This window comes from Moschus berezovskii, chromosome 9, assembly GCF_049115385.1.
Source record: "Moschus berezovskii isolate FMDL1 chromosome 9, NW_MosBer_1.0, whole genome shotgun sequence".
NCBI classification, from domain to species: Eukaryota; Metazoa; Chordata; class Mammalia; order Artiodactyla; family Moschidae; genus Moschus; species Moschus berezovskii.
Window position 1 is genome coordinate 63,978,223 of NC_142468.1, and position 26,266 is coordinate 64,004,488.

The 26,266-nt window shown below is 36.5% G+C and overlaps 1 protein-coding gene across 1 annotated transcript in view; it reads left to right on the forward strand.

Moving 5' to 3' along the window:
* The window catches only part of MDGA2 (MAM domain containing glycosylphosphatidylinositol anchor 2), a 962,529-nt gene that overhangs the window by 178,258 nt on the left and 758,005 nt on the right, over positions 1 to 26,266 (forward strand). The gene's annotated exons all lie outside the window — the stretch shown is intronic.

Consider the following 26,266-nt stretch of genomic DNA (forward strand, 5'->3'; position numbering starts at 1 on the left):
GGTCCCCAGTATGATAAATGATCAATATGGTAAAGGTAGTGAAAACAGCTATATCAGAGGTGACTTAAGGAACTGGAAATGGCCAGTCTGGGAAGGAGACTTATGGGAAACATAACTGTCTTTGAATATTTGAATTGTAGTCATGTTGAAAAGGAATTATCTTTATACTGGGAGCTTTCTCTGGAGGGTTGAAATGATTGTACTACTATATCAGGAAGACTTCTGAACAAATAGAGCCACTCAAAAACAGGATTATCTTTCACTGATGTCAGGAAGTACCTGGTGATATTTAGACAGAGGCAAGAGAGGTGTAGAGGGATTTAAGCATGAGGGTGAGCTGGACTGCTATGGACTTGCAATCACTGTTTCAATCACTGCTTCAGTTCTCAGATTCCGTATTGGAATGGAATAAAGAACAACCTAGGGAATAAACTTGGAGATCTGAAGTCCAAATTCAATTTTCTTCAGTTACTGACGTAATCTCGGCAGTAAGAAAAACTGTATGAATTATTTAGGCAGTTCTGATAATGAAGATAAGACCCAGGTGAGTATTATTTGGAAGCATTCCTTTAAGTGTAAAGAAAAACACTAAGAGAATAATACATTACCTTAATCACTAGGGGAAAGTTGAAATCACTATTCACAACTTTTCGTTTTCTGTCTGATAATCTGTAGTTAACATGTTATAACTACTTGAAAGGAACTTAGAGTGAGAGGTTTATCAGCTCTGTTTTATTTAGGATCAAACGTGGATCTGTGAAATCCTGCCCTCTTTCCTTTTCAAATCTGGCCTGTTTTGTACACTCTTTACATTTGGGATTATACTGAGCTATTTTCTTATTTTTGAGCAAATGTTTTCTAAATTCAAGTTTCAGTCCTGCTTTCTTGCTAGTTCTTGTAAGTTTGTAACTTAGAAGAATGAATGAAATATATTCATTGTATATTTATGAATAAATATTTTATATGAATATATATGTATATACAATATATTTTCATAAACTCTATTCATAATTCCCTATTTTATATCCTTTTCCTTACTCTGTGTTACCTAATTTGAAAGGAACCCAATCTCGTCTCCTAGGCTAATATCCGGAGAAGGCAATGGCAAGCCACTCCAGTACTATTGCCTAGAGAATCCCATGGATGGAGGAGCCTGGTAGGCTGCAGTCCGTGGGGTCACTGCGGGTCGGACATGACTGAGCGACTTCACTTTCACTTTTCACTTTCACACATTGGAGAAGGAAATGGCAACCCACTCCAGTGTTCTTGCCTGGAGAATCCCAGGGACGGGGGAGCCTGGTAGGCTTCCGTCTACGGGGTCACACAGAGTCGGACACGACTGAAGTGACGCAGCAGCAGCAGGCTAATATCACAGCTCAGTAATCTGTTACAACTGAGATTCTGTGTTCTTTAAAATTTACCTTTCTGTTCTCTCTTTCACCGTCTCATACATATGATATTAACTAATATAATCTTGTCACCTATTCTTACTTCATTCCATTAAATAAATCCTTTTCATCAAATTATAATGAAATAACTGGGAAGACTTCACAGTAAGTGGGAAAAAAAGAAAACTATCTTCTTTTCTATCCTTCCTTCACCTATTGAAGTATGTAAAAAGAAAAATGTCTAAACTCATCCTGGCATTCAAGCTTAGCATAACGTCTGAATGTTGAGTGTACAGAATGACTTGCTCCAGTAAATCATTAAGGGACCTTGGTTCCATTCCTCTCAAGGCCCCATAGTTTAGAGCACTTTTTTCACAAGTGTTTTTGAACCCTATTCAAATGCTGGAAACATTCAGCCTGTGAGAAAGGGAAAGTGAGAGAAACGAGGAAAATTCAGGGCAAGCAATTTCATCTACAGCACAAAAAGGGGATTTGCATTCATGTGCCATGACAAGACATTGGTCACATGGCCACATTTGACTGCAATCCAGGTTGAAAAATATAGTTTCTAGATGGGTGGCCAAGGGAAAAAATTAGATTTTTGAGAACACAATTGGCTGTGTCCTTCATCAAGTCTGTTTTCCATATATCTTTTTATTCTCTATCTTATGCATTCCCTTTCTATGCCTTTGCTCTTCCTAGTCAATCTGTTTGGATGTGTTTTCTGACATCCAAACTCTTATTTGTCCAAACAGTTTATATAGAAACACTGCTTTCTTCCGTGGAGAATGTTTGATCACTCCAGCTAAAAGTAATCTACTGAACTCTCATAGATTTTTTTTCTTCTTCTCTACTTTCTTATCACTGAAACCTATGTTTTATTAGTTATTTGGGTGCATGCTTTATTTTAACTACAAACTACTTGTTCAAAGATAATAGTTCAGTTCAGTCGCTCAGTCGTGTCCAACTCTCCGCGACCCCATGAATCACAGCACGCCAGGCCTCCCTGTCCATCACCAACTCCCGGAGTTCACTCAAACTCATGTCCACAGAGTCGGTGATGCCATTCAGCCATCTCATTCTCGGTCGCCCCCTTCTCCTCCCGCCCCCAACCCTTCCCAGCATCAGAGTCTTTTCCAGTGAGTCAACTCTTTGCATGAGGTGGCCAAAGTATTGCAGTTTCAGCTTTAGCATCAGTCCCTCCAATGAACACCCAGGATCGATCTCCCTTAGAATGGACTGGTTGGATCTCCTTACGGTACAAGGGACTCTCAGTACCATTGCTTTATTAATAATTTTCTCTCACTCCACTCAGAAGAGTGTGCTTCGTGTATCATTTCTACTCAGTATTCATTCAGAGTGCATGAGTAACATGGCTATTGTTTTTCTAAATTTGGGTTAAAAAAATGAAAAATAAATAAGCAAGACACATAGTGGAAATATGTAGAATAAAGGAAGACCTTAACAGGGATTATGAATTATTCAATGGATAAATGAATCTGGATTTGAATTCAAATTATATTCTCTTATTACTTTTGCATTAATGTCACAAGAGACTGCAGTGCAAGTTGAAATTTGAAGTTTAATTGAAGAGCAGGATTAGTCTGAACTTTGCAAATAATGGCAAAAATTCCTAGGAAAACATCATATACAAAAACTCCTAAAACTTGTTTTTACTAGAATGATAATAACCTAGATAATTTATTTTTATATGTAGGAGTTTATTTATTCATTTAACAAACACTTCAGTTCAATTCAGTGGCTCAGTCGTTTCCGACTTTTTGCGACCCCATGAATCACAGCACGCCAGGACTCCCTGTCCATCACCAACTCTCAGAGTTCACTCAAACCCACCCATCGAGTCGGTGATGCCATCCAGCCATCTCATTCTCTGTCGTCCCCTTCTCCTCCTGCCCCCAATCCCTCCCAGCATCAGAGTCTTTTCCAGTGAGTCAACTCTTCACATGAGGTGAAGAGTATTGGAGTTTCAGCTTTAGCATCAGTCCTTCCAATGAACACCCAGGATTGATCTCCTTTAGAATGGACTGGTTGGATCTCCTTGCAGTCCAAGGGACTCTCAAGAGTCTTCTCCAGCACCACAGTTCAAAAGCATCAATTCTTCAGTGATCAGCTTTCTTCACAGTCCAACTCTCACATCCATACATGACCACAGGAAAAACCATAGCCTTGACTAGACGGACCTTTGTTGGCAAAGTAATGTCTCTGCTTTTTAATATGCTATCTAGGTTGGTCATAACTTTCCTTCCAAGGAGTAAGCATCTTTTAATTTCATGGCTGCAATCAGTATCCGCAGTGATTTTGGAGCCCATAAAAATAAAGTCAGACACTGTTTCCACTGTTTCCCCATCTATTTCCCATGAAGTGATGGACCAGATGCCATGATCTTTGTTTTCTGAATGTTGAACTTCAAGTCAACCTTTTCACTCTCCTCTTTCACTTTCATCAAGAGGCTTTTGAGTTTCTCTTCACTTTCTGCCATAAGGGTGGTGTCATCTGCATATCTGAGGTTATTGATATTTCTCCCGGCAATCTTGATTCCAGCTTGGGCTTCTTCCAGCCCAGCTTTCCTCATGATGTACTCTGCATATAAGTTAAATAAGCAGGATGACAATATACAGCCTTGACGTACTCCTTTTCCTATTTGGAACCAGTCTGTTGTTCCATGTCTAGTTCTGACTGTTGCTTCCTGAGGTGCATACAGGTTTCTTAAGAGGCAGGTCAGGTTGTCTGGTATACCCTTCTCTTTCAGAATTTTCCACAGTTTATTGTGATCTACACAGTCAAAGGCTTTGGCATAGTCAATAAAGCAGAAATAGATGTTTTTCTGGAACTCTCTTGCTTTCTCCATGATCCAGCGGATGTTGGCAATTTGATCTCTGGTGCCTCTGCCTTTTCTAAAACCTGCTTGAACCTCTGGAAGTTCACGGTTTACATATTGCTGAAGCCTGGCTTGGAGAATTTTGAGCATGACTTTACTAGCGTGTGAGATGAGTGCAATTGTGCAGTAGTTTGAGCATTCTTTGGCATTCCTTTCTTTGGGATTGGAATGAAGACTGACCTTTTCCAGTCCTGTGGCCACTGCTGAGTTTTCCAAATTTGCTGGCATATTGAGTGCAGCACTTTTACAGCATCATCTTTCAGGATTTGAACTAGCTCAATTGGAATTCCATCACCTCCACTAGCTTTGTTCGTAGTGATGCTTTCTAAGGCCCACTTGACTTCACAGTCCAGGATGTCTGGCTCCAGGTGAGTGATCACGCCATTGTGATTACTTATTGAGTGCCTAATGATGCAACAGGCATTATTATAGGTCTGCAGATAAAAACATGAAAAGGACAGATGCTAGCCTCAATCTTTACCTCATCTTATTATAACATGATATGAAATATAATGTGATATGATATGATAGAATATGATGGAGGATGGAGAAGATGGACATTGAAGACATTAATATGTGTATCCTGATCTCTTTGAATATTATCAGAACTAGTGAGAAGTAGCAGTTTTTTAGTACTCAAAAGTAATTTCCATTACCAAAGAACAATTTAAGAACTATTAAAAAAAGAATTCTCAGAATGAAAATATGAAAAAAAAAAAAACCCACTATTCAGTTAAAATAGCAAAGTCTTACAAGAGTTCCTTTAGATATTTTTTTACATTTATTTATTTTTTAATTGAAGGGTAATTGCTATACAGAATTATGTTGTTTTTGCTCCTTGACCTTCCTTAACCTCAGATATTTTCAATATTGGGCTTCCCTGCTGGCTCAGTCATAAAGAATCCATCTGCCAATGCAGGAGACCTGGGTTCAATCCCTAGACAGGAAGATCCCCTGGAGAAGGAAATGGCAATCCACTGCAGTATTCTTGTCTGGGAAATCCCATGCACAGAGGAGCCTGTCAGGCTACAATCCATGAGGTCATAAAGAGTCAAACGTGATTTAGTGACTAAACAGCAAGAATAATATGATATTAATTTTATTATAGAATAATCATTAAATATTATGTCACTCAGCTATAAGAAAGGGATCATAAAGTTCCATGTACATTAAGTTAAGAAGATCTTAGGTTTACACATTTTATACATCTTTTCTTTTAGTGCACTACTTTCTAAAGAATGAAAACCATTATTTGGAAACAAAATCTAGAATTAAATATTCACAAATTGGATGCAGGCTAACCACACACACACAGGTATATTACATAGATATTATTTGTACAAAATAATCTCAATTGGAAAAAATTTCTATGACTGATTTAGGCCTTTAAATGGTCTTTCAGTCACAGGATTAATTTGGCTTTTATAAAAACTTTTAGAATAATCAAGGAGTTCAGTCAGTTAGGAATATATGAGGAAATTTGTGCAACATACTTTTTGCCCTAAATTCAAAATGATATGAGCCTCAGACTCATGTGTGGGTATTGCGCATATTGTCATGTGTATCTTCTCCTGTTCTTTTCTGAGCATCTGCAAATGATTTTTCAGTGGAAGTAGACTTGCAGATAAGGCAAAAAACACAAAACACTTTTAGTGTTGATATATTTTCTAACAATGTCTACCACTCAATTTCACATTTTCTTTCATCTTTAAGGTTATAGGTACATATTTCCCAGTGGTTATCTGGGCAAAGATAAATGCCAGGATACAAAACAAGAGAATACACACTTTTAGGAGACTAAATTAGATCTGATTGAAAAAGAAAATCTATTTGTAAATTCTCAAGCTTGGAATTTGCAGTGCCTATGAACTGTCTTTTAGGCAGAGCCTGGCTGTCCTGATTTAGTAAGTGGAAAAACTCATCAAAAGATAAGTGCAGGCTCTGCTTCTTTTGTACCTTTTATTCCTCTCATTATCTTTGGAACAGCCAATCCACACTCATCTCTGTTGCTGGAAACTATAGATGTATAGACTGATGGTGGCAGTGAGCTATAGTAGAAATGCACTGTTAGATTCCAGCAGTACACATTAAAGTAAATTCATTACCTGCTTACAATTTGTAAAACACTCTCTTGTTCTAGAAGAATAGGAAGCATAGAGTTTATATATATTGTGGCTCTAGGTAGAATGGCATTAATCTGATTGAATAGTTATAATTCTGTATAAGTAGGAAAAGGCAAGACTACCCTTGTCATAAGTATACCTATACCTATGGCTGATACATGTTGAGGTTTGACAGAAAACAACAAAATTCTGTAAAGCAATTATCTTTTGATTAAAAAATAAATAATTAAAAAAGAAAAAGACTATCTTTGTCTATGTAATGAAAATACCTTTTCAATGGTTTTTCCAACAGTAAGAAATAGATATGCAAGGTCTTCATACAAAGGATGAAACTTACCTTGATATCTCTAATACTCTAGCATTTGCTATGAACCTAAGATCTCAATCAGCAAAGACCACTCAGTGGGAAGAGACCCAGGTTCATTTTATGCAACTTTGTTACATTACATTATGGACCAGCTCCAGCTGGAGTGATTATGAAGAAATATGCCTAAATAATGAACACACACCTTTGGTTTTAAAGGTGAACAAGTTTTGGCTATGCTGGAGAAATATGAACAATTAGCACATGATAATTAATACAATACAAAGAAATCCTACAGAATAAGAAAAGTGCCAAATTGTCAAGTATTTAAATTGTGGACATGATTCATAAACTGTGGTTTTATAAACTATGAATGGTGAGGCCATGACAGTTATTAAGGAAATTTCTTTCTTTCTTTCTTTTTTTTTTCAAGTTTTCAGACCAAAATATGTATGGATACACAGGATGTTTGTATGACAAAAACTGCTGAAATCCTTCCTGTTATACATTTTCCCATCTTTCAAGTCTTGACATGTTTGTTTCTTGACATTTTTATTTTGCCAAGCATTGGGTATCTTTATTTCATATGCTTTGCTACTGTGGAAATACTATTTCCAGGGCATTTAATAATCATTTAAATAATGCCATTGTTTTTTTCCCCTGACTTGAGTGTATCTTAAATAGATCCTTTGTGAGTGAATACCTGAAGAGAAGTTTTCTTATGTTCCTTTTGTGAAGTCCTGTTTCTCTTGTACCTACCATGGTGGAAAAGGCTTTGTGAGCACACACATTTATTAACAATAGAGCACAAAGATGAGCACTGGTGTAACTTCAGAAATCAAGGGTCTTCTTAGTCTATATTGTTCCAGTAACAGCTTCATGATAAAAATAATTTGTTTGTCCTTGGGGTCAGCATTTTATTGTAGAAATATTAGCTCAGTTAACAAGTTAACAACACATATCATTAGAGTTGATAAGAGGGGGATAATTGCTTCAGAATACTGTGCAGAAATGAAGAGAATTACACCATAGGGAATGCCGGTATCTGGATACTGATAGGAAAGTCAAAGATTTTGTTTGTTTGTTTCACATATGATAATATACATGTTTCAATGCCATTCTCCCAAATCATCCTACCCTCGCCCTCTCCCACAGAGTCCAAAAGACTGTTCTATACATCTGTGTCTCTTTTGCTGTCACTCACTGGAAAAGACTCTGATGCTGGGAAAGGTTGGGGGCGGGAGGAGAATGAGACGACAGAGAATGAGATGGCTGGATGGCATCACCGACTCTGTGGACATGAGTTTGAGTGAACTCTGGGAGTTGGTGATGGACAGGGAGGCCTGGCGTGCTGTTATTGATGGGGTGGCGGAGAGTCGGACACGACTGAGCGACTGAACTGAACTGAACTGACTGATACAGGGTTATCGTTATCATCTTTCTAAATTCCATATATATGCGTTAGTATACTGTATTGGTGTTTTTCTTTCTGGCTTACTTCGCTCTGTATAATAGGCTCCAGTTTCATCCACCTCATTAGAACTGATTCAAATGTATTCTTTTTAACTGCTGAGTAATACTCCATTGTGTATATGTACCAAAGCTTTCTTATCCATTCATCTGCAGATGGGCATCTAGGTTGCTTCCATGTCCTGGCTATTATAAACTGTGCTGTGATGAACACTGGAGTACATGTGTCTCTTTAAATTCTGGTTTCTTCAGTGTGTATGCCCAGGAGTGCGATTGCTGGGTCGTATGGCAGTTCTATTTCCAGTTTTTTAAGGAATCTCCACACTGTTCTCCATAGTGGCTGAACTAGTTTGCATTCCCTCCAACAGTGTAAGAGGGTTCCCTTTTCTCCACACCCTCTCCAGCACTTATGCTTGTTATTGCTTGTAGACTTTTGGATTGGAGAAGGAAATGGCAACCCACTCCAGTGTTCTTGCCTGGAGAATCCCAGGGAAGGGGGAGCCTGGTGGGCTTCCGTCTATGGGGTCACACAGAGTCAGACACAATTGAAGTGACTTAGCAGCAGCAGCAGCAGCAGTAGACTTTTGGAAAGCAGCCATTCTGACTGGCAGGATCCTCCATGACCCACCTCCCAGAATATTGGAAATAAAAGCAAAAATAAACAAGTGGGACCTAATTAAAATTAAAAGTTTCTTCACAGCAAAGGAAACTGTAAGCAAGGTGAAAAGAAAAGATAGCCTTAAGAATGGGAGAAAATAATAGCAAATGAAGCAACTGACAAAGGATTAATCTCAAAAATATACAAGCAACTCCTGCAGATCAATTTCAGAAAAATAAATGACCCAATCAAAAAATGGGCCAAATAACTAAACAGACATTTCTCCAAAGAAGACATACAGATGGCTAACAAACACGTGAAAAGATGCTCAACATCACTCATAATCAGAGAAACACAAATCAAAACCACAATGAGGTACCATTTCACGCCAGTCAGAATGGAAAGTCAAAGATTTAGAATTAGAGTTGACTCTTCAACAATTCAGGAAGTTAATCTAAGTATAACTTTAGTCATCCCTCCATTTCCATGGTTCCTTTGCATCCTTGCATTCAACCAAGCATGGACCCTGTAGCACTGCAGTATTTGCTCTTGAAAAATGCCTGCATGTAAGCCGACCTGGACAGTTCAAACCTGCATTGAGAGTCAGCTACTTTATGTTTTCCTGGTCAGCATCCTGTTTTCAACCATGCTTCTTCTACTGTTTGGTTTCTGTCTTCCAAGTGAAGCTTGTTGAATAATTACTGAAATTTTGGAGAGAGCATCCAAAAGAGAACATTTAACTGATTCTTAAAGTAATAGTTACCAGAACAATAATATACAAAATGAATTGCTGTAAATTACGTTGTATTTTTCTATTATTTGCACCAACATCAGACACATTTGTCAACAGTTGTGGTTTATCTTGATTCAGTACACACTGACCCTGTAACTTTTTATAGTGTCCCTAAATTTGCATACATCAGAAATTAATGTAAACAGATACTTCTTAGAAAATAATCACAATTTGAAGAGAATGCTCTGATGAAGTAATTTTATAAGGAAAGATATTCTAATAAGACTAGTTATTTTACACTATTACACTAATATCTTTATTTTTAGATGTGAATTTTAATATCCTATTGTTTGAATTGCACATATGCTATTCATAGAATGTAATTTTTAAAAACAATTATTAAATTGAAGCACAGGCAAATTCAATGTATTATCCAAAATCCCTCACCAAGTCAATGAATGATAATAAGTGACTTGTTTAAGTGAATCTCAGTATTGAAAGACTTGATATGAGAATCTTAAGATTAGTCAAATCTTGTTCTTAATGAACAATATTGAGGATTGCTAAATTTATGAGACAGTAGTGATCTGTGAAGAAAATGATGCAAATTTCAAGCCTTCCACTTTACAGAGATTATTATACTTAAAAACGCTATGCCAGTGTATTTAATTGAAACTAAAATGCAAATAAGTCTTCCTTTTAAAATTACTTACCTAAATTTTCTCTCAATCTTTCCAAAATTAATCTTACAATTTTGTAAAAACAACAAGTAAATTATAAGGATATTATTTGTTTTATTTGTGATACTAAAAATTCCTCTCAAGCATTCATTCATTTATTCATTTGGTTTAAAAAATTGGCTGAATTATAAGAAAATGACAAATTATGAATACATTTAGTAAATAAAAACAAAAATCCTAATTAGTGAGTATACCAAGTATGTATGTAAAGAGACAATTTACAAAACATGCAAATATCAAATAAACTTTGGAAAAATATATGATCTAATTTTCAAAGTGGTTAAATTAAAATTAGAGTAAAATAAGTTTTCAACCACGGAATCAGTAAAAGCTTAAAAATGAAGTAACCCAATGATTATGATAGAATAGCAAAATGGACATACACCGCCGCTGAGAATGCAAATTTATTTACCCTCTTTGTAAAGCATCCAGAAATGGAGATCTGAAGCAGTGATATTTCTGTCTTTCTATTCAGTGATCACCATCCTCCTGACATGTACAATAAGACTATTAAAATCTGCATGAGCTATTTAATCATCACGAATGCCATTCCATGATAATAGGAATAGTAGTTCTTTTCCATTTTGGAGATTTTAAAAATGAAGCTATAAGGAGTAAATAAAATTTCTCAAAACCATGAAGATGGTAAATAGGGGATACATAATTTGAAAATAGGATTGTCTGACTCCAGACTTGGTTGATTGGATTTACCAGGTCATTATCTATGGAGGATTTATAGATAAAGTCAAAACAACATGCTATCTAGTTTAACATAGCAGCATTGTGAATTTTTTTTTCTAAAAGTTTTGTTCTAGATTCTCTGAGGGAATGTAGCTTTGGCCATCAGCTGCAGTTTAAAAACAGTAGGATAGTCACCAAACTATAGTCATTATGGAATGGTTTCAGGAAAACCAGGTTATTTAATACTAGTCACATAGATTTACATATGTTACAGAGTGATCAGTATCTATATCCTTCTCTTGAAAGGCACCTTCTTTCTGGTGTCTTGTAGAATATATTCAAAAATTTTAAATCATGAATTCCATTGAAGCATTTGCATTGGTAATAACAAAAAGAACCAATAATTTAAGTGTAATTATTGATAATCTATGGGATGGGAAAATATTCCAGAATGGAATTTAAAAGATATTTGAAAGTTATTTTTTGAGATATGTAATTAAATGTATAATAATAAAATATAAATATACATTAAATATATTAGTAAATATAAATAAATATATATTACATATTTTAGATGATTTTAATATATCAGAATTTCAGATACATTTTAATGGAAAAATGTTGTTAAAATCTTAACATTAAAATCTTTCTGAGATGAAGACACAATTGGATGTCATTAGTATTCTATATTTGGCTTTCCATTACCTGAAAATATTGAGGTTTTTGTATTAAAATTTCATAAATAGTTTAAAACATAGCATTAACAAATGTAAGTAAGTCACATTTATGAGAGCTATCACTATATTACGTTGATTCTGGTGATAAAAGTGATATAGAAGTTTCAAAATTTGCACGGAGAGTGTAGAAACAAAAGGTAAATATTTGATTTTAGAGAATGTAACAAAGTGAAAGAGAATATCTCTAGAATCATGTAAAGTAAGTATTCAAGTTTTTGTTTTGATTCTTGTAAGATCTTGCTGACTTACCTTGAATCATGAAATAAAATATTATATTGCACAAATCTTGTATCATGAAGATAATTTTATTATTGCTAATATGATTCAGTAAAGTCTTGGATGTGGTTCAGAACATTAAAAAAAAAAGTTACCTATATCTTTTCAATAAATTTGCCTATCAGAAAAGTTAAACTCAATTCTTATTGAAAATAAGCTCAAATAATGTGGTCTGAAATTGATCATATTTTAGCTTAATGACTGGGATGAAAAATCACTTAGAAACTAACCTTTATTGAACTGAATGAATGAACCCAACCAGCCATAAATAATCTTTCCTTCCATTGAAGTAGCAAAGATTTTCTCTGAATTGCTTTTACCATTTCTCCATTTCTGTCCTGATTGATAATTTTGGACATACATATCAAGACAACTCATTGTAAGCTCATCGAGATCATATTCTCTGTCTGATTAATGTTTATATTTGTCTCAAGAGCCAAGCTTGAAACCACAAGGATCAGTCCTGCAAGACTGCCACACACTTCAGATATCATTCGAAAGCCCAGGTTTTTACCTGGGCTTCTGTTCTACTGGCTATAAATCAGAGATTCCTATGGCCTCTTTGGGTTCAATTAATTTGACAGAGTTGCTCACAGAACTCAGAGGAACATTTTCTTATTGCATTACTGGTTTATTGTAAGAGTGTAACGCAGGAACAACAAGGTGGAAAAGATGCATAGGTTAAGTATGTAGCATGGATGAGGTGCAGAGTTTCCAGGTCTGCTCTGGGTGAACCATTCCCTCTGATTCACCACATGTTAACCAACCTGGAGGCTCACCAAATTACATTCTTTGGGGTTTTTATGGAGGCTTCATTGTGCTGTGATTAGTCACTCAGTCGTGTCCAAATCTTTGCAACCCCATGGACTGTAGCCCACCAGGTTTCTCTGTCCATAGGGATTTTCCAGGCAAGAATATCAGGGTGGATTGCCATCGCCTCTTCTAGGGATCTTCCTAATGCAGGGATCGAACCCAGGTCTCTTGCATTGCAGGTGGATTCTTTACCATCTGAGCCACCAGAGAAGCCCAGTTTAAGGACTTCCTGATGCTTTACATACCCATTATATCTAAGCTATTATGTTCAGTCAAGAAGTAGACAGTGCCAAGTTCACTTTGGAATAAGTGAAGTGTTAGTCACTCAGTTGTGTGTGATACTTTGTGACCCCATGTACTGTGGCACACCAAGCTCCTCTGTCCATGGGATTCTCCAGGCAAGAATATTGGAGTGGGTAGCCATTCTCTTTCCAGGGGATCTTCCTGACCCAGGGATTGAACCCAGGTCTCCAACAAGCCAGCAGGTTCTTTGCCAGGGAAGTCCTGGAGGCTTCATTACAAAGGCATAATTGATTAAATCATTGCACATTGGTGATTGATTCAATCTCCAGTTCATCTTTTCTCCCTGTGCAAGAAATCAAGCACTTTTAGTCCTACAATTCTATTCATGTTTTGAGGAACATGGCAGGCTATAGTCCATGGGGTGGCAAAGAGTCAGACGTGACTGAGCAACTAACACTTTCACTTTCACTTCTTATGGTGGAAAAGGTCTTGTTATGAATAATTAGATACCCACTTCATCTTTATGGCTCTGAAGCTATTTCAAGAGCTAAGGAAAGTAATGTCTCTGTTTTTTAATATGCTGTCTAGCTTGGTCATAGCTTTTCTTCCAAGGAGCAAGCGTCTTTTCATTTCATGGCTACAGTTACCATCTGCAGTGATTTTGGAGCACAAGAAAATAAAGTCTCTCACTGTTCCCGTTGCTTACCCATCTATTTGCCATGAAGTGATGAGACCGGGTGCCACGATTTTAGTTTTTGAATGCTGAGTTTTCAGCCAGCTTTTTCACTCTCCTCTTTCACTTTTATCAAGAGGCTCTTCAGTTCCTCTTCATTTTCAACCATAAGGGTAGTGTCATCTGCATATGTGAGGATATTGATATTTCTCCTGGCAATCTTGATTCCAGCTTGTGCTTCATCCAGTCCAACATTTTGCATGATGTACTCTGCATATAAAAGAAAGTGTGAAAGTGAAAGTCACATCTGACTCTTTGCAACCCCATGGACTATACTGTCCATGGAATTCTCCAGGCCAGAATACTGGAGTGGATAGCCTTTTCCTTTTCTAGGGGATCTTCCCAACTCAGGGATTGTACCCAGGTCTCCCACATTGCAGGCGGATTCTTTACCAGCTGAGCCACAAGGGAAGCCCAAGAATACTGGTTTCAGTAGCTGATATCCCTTCTCCAGAGAATTTTCTCGACCCAGGAATCAAACCGGGATCTCCTGCATTGCAGGCAGTTTCTTTACCAACTGAGCTATCAGGGATGCCGACTCTGCATATAAGTTAAATAAGCAGGGTGAAAATATACACCCTTGATATACTTCTTTCCCAGTTTGGAACCAGTCTGTTGTTCCATGTCTGGTTCTAACAGTTGCTTCTTCACCTGCATATAGATTTCTCAGGTGGCAGGTAAGGTGGTCTCGTATTCCCATCTCTTGAAGAATTTTCCACAGTTTGTTGTAATCCACACAATCAAAGGTTTTTATTTCTCAGGAAATTCCAAGGGTTTTAGAAGCTGTGATCCAGTAACCATGGAGAAGGACCAAATATGTATTTCTTACAAATAACAATATTGCAGAGATAGAGATTTCATAAAATTTTTTAAATAGATGAATGAATGAAGAAATGATCTCTTTCTGGTCATCTCTGTTGTTCTGGCTTTGAAATCAGAAACCATAGCAAATTTGATTGGCGTATGGGTTTATTACAATAAAAACAACCTTGTTAATATGTTCATACTGGGGAATTAAAGATTAAATAAAAGAAGTAAGTGTGCCTTTACTTGAACTCACTTCCTCTTGGCATGAGGAAGCATTGGAAGGAAAGGGGTTTATATTTGTGATTCCTGGTTCATAGAGAACAAATGTCCTTGAATGGTCAAAGATTGCAGGAGACTCTGTAGACAAATATATTTAATGGTGAAATTCAACTTCTAAGTGATGTCATTGCCATAAGTAGATTATTGAAAAGTGGATATTACCAGGAATGTTTGAAAATATTACCATGATTCTGTGGTCAAAAGTGGTAGCCTTTGTTAGAGAATTTTTTTTTAAGAGATACTACTTTATAGTTTGAAATGAATAATAGCTTTAATATCTTTTTCTTTAAATTAGACTTGTTACATAGAAAATGTGGTATAAACATAAAATAATAATTGTCTAACAGATATTTATCATCCTGGAGTATTCCTGGGGTTCTCCTAGGAATGATTGTTAACCACTGTCATATCTCCAAGTTACCAGATAAAACTTAAAAAAAATACAAAAACATCTCTACCTTCTTAGGCCCCCATTTTGATCTCCATATTTGTCATCATTAGATCCATTTATCAGCAAGTCTCTTGGTCCTGTAAGCATCTTTAATCTTCTCACTTAGCTTCACATAGGTGAGAGTTCCTCTCTCCCTTTTTTACCAGAGGGAAAAGGGCATCTTTCTCATTGTGAATTCTGCATTCGTCATAAGACCTTCAAAGAGACTCTAGCAAGCAATTAGTGAATTGATATTTGGTGGCAGTGGGGCTGGCTGTGCTTAACTCAGTAAACTTTGTGTGGAATTTGGTTCTGGCTTTCTGAATTCTTGCATATCTCTTCAGAATGCAGACTAGTTGATGAATTTCATTTTCAGCTGTGAACCTCAATCATAATTCTCAGATAACAGAAAGAATTACACTCAATATCCTGCTATAATTATTTCCTAAAAATCAACTCATCTTTAGAGTGATTACATTTGTTTAGGTACCCATATGTCTATACATCTACCATCATATAACAAGGGCCATTTCTCCTAGTATTTTACCAGACAAATAAAAAGCAAGTTATGAATAGTTTCTAAAATGAAAGGACTTATAACAGGTATCTTGTCAGAGATCCTGTGAAACCTTCTCCTGTATATCATATACACAGCTTGTCTGTATGTGTTACTCACACTGGTCTTAGTAGTAGTGAATCATAGATGTGGGTTCAATCCCTGGGGCAGGAAGATCCCCTGGAGGAGGGCATGGCAACCCACTCCAGTATTCTTACCTGGAGAATCCCATGGACAGAGGAGCCTGGCGGGCTACAGTCCATAGGGTCACAAAGAATCAGACATTATTGAGAGACTGAGTCATAGGACCCTTGGAGAGGGGTCTCCAGAGTCCACCATAAGAAGGTGATTGTTTTGCTTATTACATCTAATCTAACATGCTTCATTATCACTTAGTTCATGTTTTTATTTTACTTTTTTTTTGGCTTGTGGGTTCTTAGTTCCTTGACAAAGGATTGAACCTGGGCCCTTTGCAATGAAAGAATGAGATCCTAACCACTGGACCTCCAGGGGATTTCCTAGTTCATGCTTTTAGATTTTCATGTTTTTTTCTTTCTTTGTAAATTCTTATTTTATATTTCCTTTTGCTTAAAATTCTACAATTTGATACTTCCAGTTTTACTTCTAATATAGTTTTTATCATCTCTTTTTATTCCTACAAATATATGTAACATTGTGAAAGTGAGATTCGGTAATTATTAAGTTAATGTGATCTGCATAGAGGAATCAAGCTACACCATATGATTTGGTTTCAAAATGAATCTTCACTTAGTCCTCAAGGATGTATTATATGATGCTTTCCATCACCCATTATAGAAGAATGGGTTATTTTCTTGAAATGTATTCAGAATAAAATTATTTTTCACAGTTTTTTCATTTCTTTAGCTTCCAATAGTATGTGCTTTAAATGAAATGCTTTCAAATTACTAAAGATGATTCCTCTATATATGCACAGTATTGTTAGCATAGTCAGTAAAGTTCAACTTCTCTACAAGCAGGGAAGTGATTTTGTTTAAATAACAACAAAATCTAAAATTCAAAAACATTTTATATGAGCTAACCCCAAGAGTTGCAATTTCTACATAGTTTATGAGCAAAAAGACTCATGAGTCTCATTGTTGTAAGTGTTCATTTGGGGGATAGATTTTATCTTGGTGTTGACAATACCATCTCTCATTAAAGCAGCGATCATTGTCACATTTCCATTTTCCAAATTACAAGTAGGTGCGCATAGTCATTCTTTGTTAGGATACCTTTAGAAAACAACCTGCCACAAAAGGGTATGAGTGTGAAAACTGCTGAGTAATTTTCTGATCTTGAAAGCTGCATAGTTTTTAGAAAGTAACCCACTAAGTTATAAAGAAATGCTGATGATTAGCTTGAGCTATGTAAGAAAGAAAAACTTATCCCATGGGAAAAAAGAGAGCTGAAGACATGTTGAAACTTCATTAGATGTGGAAAGTAACAAGTGCTACCCAGCTGTCTCATTGAGCATTTACATGACTTTGGCACTATTCCATGTGCTGCCTCAGTTTTTCCTTTATAAAGAGCAGATGGTAGCTGTTGTGAATGCTTACAGAATTTTTATCATATTTGTTGTTGTTGTTTAGTTACTAAGTCGTATCTGGCTCTTTTGCGACCACGTGAACTATAGCCCCCCAGGGTCTTCTGTCCATGGGATGTCCCAGACAAGAATACTGGAAGTGGGTTGCCATTTCATTCTCCAGGGGATCTTCCTGACTTAAGGGTTGAACTTCTGTCTTCTGCTTGGCAGATGGATTCTTTACCGCTGAGCCACCTTGGAAGCCTGTGTGTTTATTGTATTAATGGCATTATAAACTTGAAAATTTTAAAATTATCTTATGCAGATGTTGTCTATGTAAAATACTGTTTGAATCATCAGTGTTGTTTGTCTGTCTTGTTCTGATGTGTCGGCGTTTCACAGACCACTGTGACCTTCACCAAATTTAGATGGGGAAGAGAATTAAAATGTTAACCAAAGAAAATAGCACTTAGGAAATGTCTACTTTATTGTCAGCAATTAGTTGTTTGTCAGTGCTTTGAATAAGATGGTCAAGGATGAAACATAAACTAAAAGGCTTGTTCAAGTTAGTAAGTTTATGAATCCTTTAAAGATACACCAAGAAAAAGCTATTATGAATTCAATATAAAAAACATAATTTAGTGAACTCCATTTATAAATTTCGAAAGAAAAGCATTTAAAAATATGATTTAGTTTTGTAAATGTTAGTTCTTGTTAAGCTTACCTAATTTTTTTCTTTAGCCATCACAGAAATGCTGGTTTCTTTTTAACCATTTATATTTTTAAATCCCATCAGTCCTCAAAATCATTATAGCATAACAGGGAACTTCAGTGGTCCATATATCTAGATATAATTTAGCTAAATCTACATAAGAATAGTTACCAGGAACCACATTTCCTAGTTGGATTGTTTGGTCACTTACCATAACTTTGTCCTATGCTTTATATAAGGGATACCTCTTATTAGCTAACAGGAGATATTGCAGTCATCTGTCCACTTCAGTTGATTATGGTATGTGTTTCTCATGACACATTTTTTCTTTCATTTTCCTAGTCAACTTGTGCTGTGCAGAATGGGCTCATTAGTATCCTTTGTTCATTATGAACTTTCAATACTGTTCTGAGACTTTAAAGTAAAGTGAAGTCGCTCAGGCATGTCCGACTCTTTGTGACCCCATAGACTGTAGTCTACCAGGCTCCTCCATCCATGGGATTCTCCAGGCAGGAATACTGGAGCGGGTTGCCATTTCCTTCTCCAGGGGATCTTCTCAACCCAGGGATTGAACCCTGGTCTCCCGCATTGTAGACAGACGCTTTACTGTCTGAGCCACCAGGGAAGTCCTTGCCTTTACTTATTTATTATTTACTAACTTTTTTATTTGCTTATAAATCTCTAATAAGCACTCACTAACCACACTGAAAATAAAAACTGGGACCTTGAACATGATCTATAGTTATGTGCTTCTCCCTCATCCCTTTTCTTTTCTATGTTTTTTTCTGTTATTCTTTTTCATATACTTTTAACTCATTAATATATATGCCTTAAGTCTATGTTGATATTTTTTTTCACCTTATAAAAGGAGTGGCCTGTGTTTTCATGATTCATTCTTAGGAAGTCTTTGTATCTGTCACAAAGTTCACATGTAAACTAGTAGAACTATAGGAGGCAAGATATTAAAAGCATAATGATTTCCTTGAATTTGATCTGTGAACAAAATGCCCAGGCCTGTTGCTTCTTTGAAAGGGGAAACTAGTCAGCTTAGTTCTGTTGCTTTGCAAAAGTTGGCTTTGTAAAGGGATTTACTCACTGAAGTTTTGAAATTTAAATGGTTCTATTCCTTTCTGGCCTAAGTACACTCTGTCTTGGTTTGAAATCTCACATGTCAGCACATACACATGATTGACAAGACAGCTCACAGGGTGACTGGATTCTCTAAAATATGCACTTATACTTAAAATACACAAGGATCTAACCAGGGTAGAGAATGAGTGACCTGAAGCAGTCAGACAGCCCAGAGAGCCCCCAGGGCTCTACAGAAGGAAATGATTCCCACAAGGTGATAGACAGCTTGCATTCAAACAGACATTCCTAACTCACCAATAATTTTACTTTCTTACTATAGCAATGCTCCATAGATAAGAAAATCCTGGTATGATATATGAAAATAAGTGATAATTTAAAATCTAGATTTTTTTAATACAGTGCAAATTAGACTTTTATAATGAACATTTTGAGGTATTACCAAAGCTAAATGAAAAAGGGAAATCTTGGAAATGCTAGGGATAAAGGTCGATTGTCAGTCAATCTAAATATGAACAGCAAGTGAAGGGTTACATTTTTCTATTTATGGTACAGTTGCTAAGTTTAGAAATAAAATGCCAAATGCACTTTAAAAGTGACATTAAGTAATATTGGGCTCGAATAATTATCTGATATTTCTTCCATTATTCTGTTCTCTGAAGAGAGCATTATAAGACATGATAATGGAGCCAAAGTGCTAGTAACATGTGACTGTGAACAGCCATGAAGTGATGATAAACATTCCCATTTACTGTGAGCCTGCTCCATACCACACTCTTTCACTTATCTTTTATCATTCAACCCATACAACTCTATTGATTATGTTGTATAATTTTTGTTTCATATATGAAGAAACTAAAGCTCAGAAACATTTAGTAACCTGCCCAAGGTGTAAGGATTTTTTTATAAATTTATTTTAATTGGAGGCTAATTACTTTACATTATTGTATTGGTTTTGCCATACATTGACATGAATCTGCCCCGGGTGTACATACGTTCCCCATCTTGAACCCCCGACCCTCCTTCCTCCCCATCCCATCCCTCTGGTTCATCCCAGTATACCAGCCCCGAGCATGCTGTATCATGCATCGAACTTCGACTGGCGATTCATTTCACATATGATAATGTACATGTTTCAGTGCCATTCTCCCAAATCATCCCACCCTCGCCCTCTCCCACAGAGTCCAAAAGACTGTTCTATACATCTGTGTCTCTTTTGCTGTCTCGTTTACAGGGTTATCGTTATCGTCTTTCTAAATTCCATATATATGAGTTAGTATACTGTATTGGTGTTTTTCTTTCTGGCTGACTTCACTCTGTATAATAGGCTCCAGGATAATGTACTGCCCATATTCCTGCTTATGGAAAATATGCTAAATCTTCTAAAGTCAGACCTAGATAGCTTAGACTTATATCTGGTTGAATGTGATCTACTGTATCTCTTTTGGGATCAGAAACAGTAACCTTGTTGTACATGAACATCTGTCAGGGAGATTTGAATAAGGCAGTGTTGCATAAGGCACTTACGTTCTTTGTTTTGAACAGGGTCTGTGATACTCTTTGCTTTCTCAAGGTTTGGCTTAGGAAGAGATAAGTGAGAAGAAATTAGCAATCATTCAAACTGAGCAGTTATTTTTCATAGCATATTATAAATGTAGAGACTTTTATATTTGTAATGTTGTGAATTGATGATGAATGCATGGATCTTGTCAAGCACATTTACACATGAAAGTGATACAGGGAAAAAAATGAAAAAACTTCAGTGCTAATTTGGCATCCACATGTCAATTTGAAGAGTTGTTTTGGACTGTGGAGATCTCCATAGAGTTAACACCAAGCAGGAGAACAAAATTAACAGATAGTGTTGCTTCTATTGACAATTTAAAGAAAACTTTGTTATCAAGCCCTCCTTAAAATGAACATGCAGTTTTTGCAAGTTTTGAAAGATTCTGTCGTAAAGCATTAGTAAATGAATCATGCTTTTTTCTAGTTAACCAGTTGTCATCAAAAGCTGCTCTATTCGATGGACTTGCCAATATTATACTTTATTTTGCAGCCATGTAAATTATTCCCCTATAATTGTATGAAATTGTATAAATCGTATGAAATGTGAAAAGTGAAAACCAACATTTATTAGTTTTTAAAAGTAAATTCTTTGAAAATATATAAATATTTATTTATTTATAGATACTGGCCCATAATTTCTGTATCATAATTATGATATGGCTTGATAGGATAAAGCTGAAGCATTGTTAAAAAAACAATAGCTAATTTAAAAACTGTTGTAAAGTGATTAAATCTATGTAGCCAAACATTTTCATTTGGAGATTTCTTCCACTCAATTCTCCTTGAATTTATTTTATAAAATAACTAGGTCTTCAGTGGTTAAGAACCTGTCTGCCAATGCAGGGGATATGGGTTCAATCCCTGGTCCAGGAAGATTCCACACGCTATGGGGAAATTAAGCCCGTGTGCTGCAAATGCTGAAGCCTATATAACCTAGAGCCTGTGCTCCAAAGCAAAACAAGTCAACACAATGAGAAGCCCATTCATCGTACCACAACTAGAAGGTAGCCCCTGCTTGCCACAACTAGAGAAAGCTCACATGCAGCAACGAAGACCCAGTGCAGCCAAAAGTTAAAAAAAAAAAGAAAGAAAAAAATACTAAAATAATTGGGAAAAGTTTATTTTGAAATATATGAAAATGAAGATTTTACAGCTATTAGAAAAAATTTGTACCTCAAGGGTAATCACACCAATAGACTACTACATTTGTCACCAATACTGAGCAGTGAAAGTGAAAATTGCTGAGGAGTGCGAGTATTCAAATGCATCTTGGGGGCTAAAATATGTCTTTGGCACTTGTCTTTATAATAACACACTGTTTAGAAAACGAAGTCTCAAGAACTACTACAGGATGAAAATAGATGCCAACCACTCATTGCCTGCTGAGATTTGCCAGTGTGAATGGAAAGTAAAGAGTAGTACTTGTGGGAAAATGAGGTAAATATGAATATGTTAACAGATGGAAAGCCACTGTTATTTTGACTTCTGTGATGCACTCATGAGCTCTCAGCTTTGTCTAAAACCATCTGCACTTCTCTGTACATACATGGTGGACTTCTACACTGTGTGAGACAAGATTTAAAGCAGTTCTCTGGGGTAAATTTTTGAAATGTGGGCTCTCAGAAATAAGAATGATTCTTAACATTGGAGCCTCTCAACATTACAGATCAGCTTTGGACATGACGTTGAGGGGGCACGAAGAGTGAAAAGAAATAATAAAAGCAGCTACAAAGATCATGATGATGGTGATAGTGTGTGTCTGAGGCAAACTCTTGCTCATCAGTGTTTCTGACCGAAAGATTGACAAACGCATGCCAATGGGTATAAGGGAGGAGGAAGAACAACACGGAACATATAAAATATGTGGTCATTGAAAGTAAACGTCACATGGAATAGCAGTAATACAAGTTAGCAGATTAAAATAAAATGCCTTTGAGAGGTGTTTTAGAATTGTGGAAAGGGAAGGATGGGTATCAGTAAAAAGACTCAAAAGGATGTTTCCATGGTTATAGTTGCTATGATATGAAAGAAATATAAGTCAATCACTTCAATTTTTTTTAAAACTTGAAAGTATTCCATGAAGGACTAGTTCAATATTGTAAAATAATAGTCATCATATTGTAAATTGGAAAGGAAAAAAATTCTTTAAAATACAAAGGGTTGAGATAGCTGAAAGAGAAATTGTAGTAATATCCTCCTTTTTTTTTTTTCCCATTATTCTATATCCCATCCTTCAGGAGACCTTCTTGGCTGTACCTTCAGAATTTATCTACAGTCTGACTGCTTTCTCACTACCTCTGCTAGTAACATCCTGATACAAGTCTCCCCAGTCCACCTTGCTTTCTATAGTCTATCAGTATAGAAGCTAGAATGATCATAAGCAGGTAGTCAGTAGTATTGAATGAATGAATGCATGAAAGGAGAATGAAGAGAAAGATATGATATGATTTTCTTGTTTCACAATCTGGAAACTTAGATTCAAATTGTTTTGTAAAACAAATTAGCATGCTTTTACATTTGATAATTAGAGAAGTCTAGATTTTGCAGAGTTGGAATGAGCCGTAGTCTAATGCTCTCTTTGCCAAATGAGGAAGCTGAGATCCAGTGACACAGGCAGGATGGTGCATGTCACAGTTTTATTTAGATCTGGGACTAATTTACAGTCCAGTGTTCCTTTCAGTATACCATACCACTCCCAATATGAAAATGAAAACTATTGGTAAAGAATTGATTGGCATCCTGTGTCATTCAACATGCTGTTTTGTAAAAGGTTTTGTAGCAGAAACTTTATCTTAGGGAAACTTCCCTCTATTCCCTTCTTCCTAAAGGAGTGTTATTCCTGAGATAATATGATTTTTCAATACCTGAGAGTTAAAGTTTCCCTTGTTTGCTTTTCACCTAGAAATTATAATGCCTCCAAGAGCTACCTGCGGAGCCACACTACATTCACTATTACAACCGTATGATAAATTCTAACTAAAAGTGCGCGAGTGTTAGTCACTCAATTGTGTCTGACTCTTTGCAATCCCATGGACTATAGCCTGCCAGGCTCCTCTGTCCATGGAATTCTCCAGACAAGAATACTGGAGTGGTTTGCCATTTCCTTTGCCAGGCGATCTTCTTAACCCAGGAATTGAATCTGGGTCTCCTGCATTGAAGGCAAAATCTTTACTGTCTGAGCCACCAGGGAAATCTCAGTTCAACCTACAGAGTCTGTTGATTCACTGCAATGTATTAATAAAGATATGTTAACTAAGACCTCCTATATTATAGTCCTTGTATACATTTAACATTATGTAAATGTGGGGTAACAAAATCATTATATGTTTTCGGCTATTTCTGACAGTTCATATATTTCCTCATATACAGTACACATTAGATATTTTATTTTTATTATCCAGAAATAATCTATGCTACTTCTAGTGAAATAGTGTTTTAATTTTCATCAATGGAAGAAGAACCCTGATATGATAAGACCTGGGCCTTCCCAGGTGGCATTAATGGTGAAAAATCTGCCTGACAGTGTAGGAGACGCAAGAAACACAAGCAATGTGGGTTTGATCCTTGGATCCGGAAGAGGCCCTGGAGTAGGAACTGGCAACCCACTCCAATATTCTGGCCTGGAAAATTCCATGGACAGAGGAGACTTGTGGGCTACAGTCCATGGGACTGCAAAATGTTGGGCGTGACTCAGCGTGGCATTGCAAAATTACTAAGTCAAATGTAATTTCAGAGCTGTAAGTGTTTCAGTGTCTTTGAAGCCTTTCTACCTAGGATAGAGAAACTAAGAAAAACATTACTTCTCTTTTATGTGCTTTATCTGGTGGTAAAAAGGACTTAAGTGATTATATGACTTTGGAATAATTTGATTACTTTTTTCTGTAGGTAGAGAATGGGTATTTTTGCACCAGATCTATTTTATACTCAAGGCACAGAGGAAACATTGTTCTGAAAGTTCAGGATATTAGTGTCTGTTAGAACTTCTTCCTTGGACAAAATACCTTGCATCTGTAAACCTTGTTTTGCATCATGGGTAGCCAAATCATTAGCAAATTTCATTTCCTGTGAGCTGATTCATCATGTAAACACTGTCAAAAAAAACCTCTGACAGTCTATTCAGTTAATGTTGATTTTAAAATTTCTAAGTGGAAACTGTTTTCTGCACACTGGAAATAGTACTGGTTCTTTGCCAAGTCGGATTTCCTCCTACACTTATCACTTTCTATGTGGCAAAGGGAATAAAAGAGTAGGAGGAATAAGGCTAGCATCTTTTCTTAGTATCACCTTAACTTAGGCAGAGAATTGGACCTCTTCAACTCGTATTTGCAGTGGCGGTGCCACTACTTATGTACCTCCAGACTTAATGTTAGAACGTTCATATATAAAGACTTCTGATATCTTAGGGATTTTTCCCCATTCTTTATCCATTTCTATTCTCAAACACTATGAGATTACCATTATAACAGTAAGATAATTATTACTATTGGAACAATTCTCAAGGGTGCTTCTCCCTATCATGTAAAAAGGAATAATATGCTGCTGCTGCTGCTAAGTCACTTCAGTCGTGTCCGACTCTGTGTGATCCCATAGACGGAAGCCCACCAGGCTCCCCCGTCCCTGGGATTCTCCAGGCAAGAACACCGGAGTGGGTTGCCATTTCCTTCTCCAGTGTGTGAAAGTGAAAAATGAAAGTGAAGTTGCTCAGTCGGGTCCGACCCTTAGCGACCCCATGGACTGCAGCCCACCAGGCTCCTCCATCCATGGGATTTTCTAGGCAAGAGTACTGGAGTGGCTTCTCATTGAATAATATAATCATCCTATAATATGAGAATTTTTACATTACCACATTGTCCTAATTACTACAAGGGGATTTACAATACCTCATTCTTCTTAAAGATTCCCATTTGGGCAAAAAAATTAAAAACAACAACAAAACCCTCATAATCTTCTCTTTCCTAGTTTGTCTTCAATTCCAGGTTTCAAAAGCTACAGTGGTTATTCAGGAATCAATATTGGTGCGTGCTAAGTTGCTTCAGTCGTGTCTGATTCTTTTCCACTCCATGGACTGTAGCCCACCAGGCTCCTTTGTCCATGGAATTCTCTAGCCATGAATACTGGAGTGGATTACCATGCCCTCCTCCAGGGGATCTTCCTGATCCAGGGATTGAACCCGCATCTCTTAGGTCTCCTGCATTGGCAGGGAGGTTCTTTACCACTGGAGCCACCTTGGTAGACTAAGTTTATCTGTTTGTTCCTGTTATGGGTATGATAGTTAAGTGCATTTTGTATCTTCATCATTTTGAAGAAAATGTGAGAAAACAGTATTTTTTCTTTTACATAATATTAACGTCATACTCAACATTTACACTGTATTCTCTTGACAGAAAATATTGGATTGTTAGTACTTGATGCTTGAAATATTAATTCTTATAATCATTTTTTACCAAGTAATAAAAGAAATTAGGAACTAAATGTCAGTCTGTTGTCAAATATTTTATTTTTGACAAATTAAAGGCATCATTTTCTTAGAACAGTTTTTTCTTAGA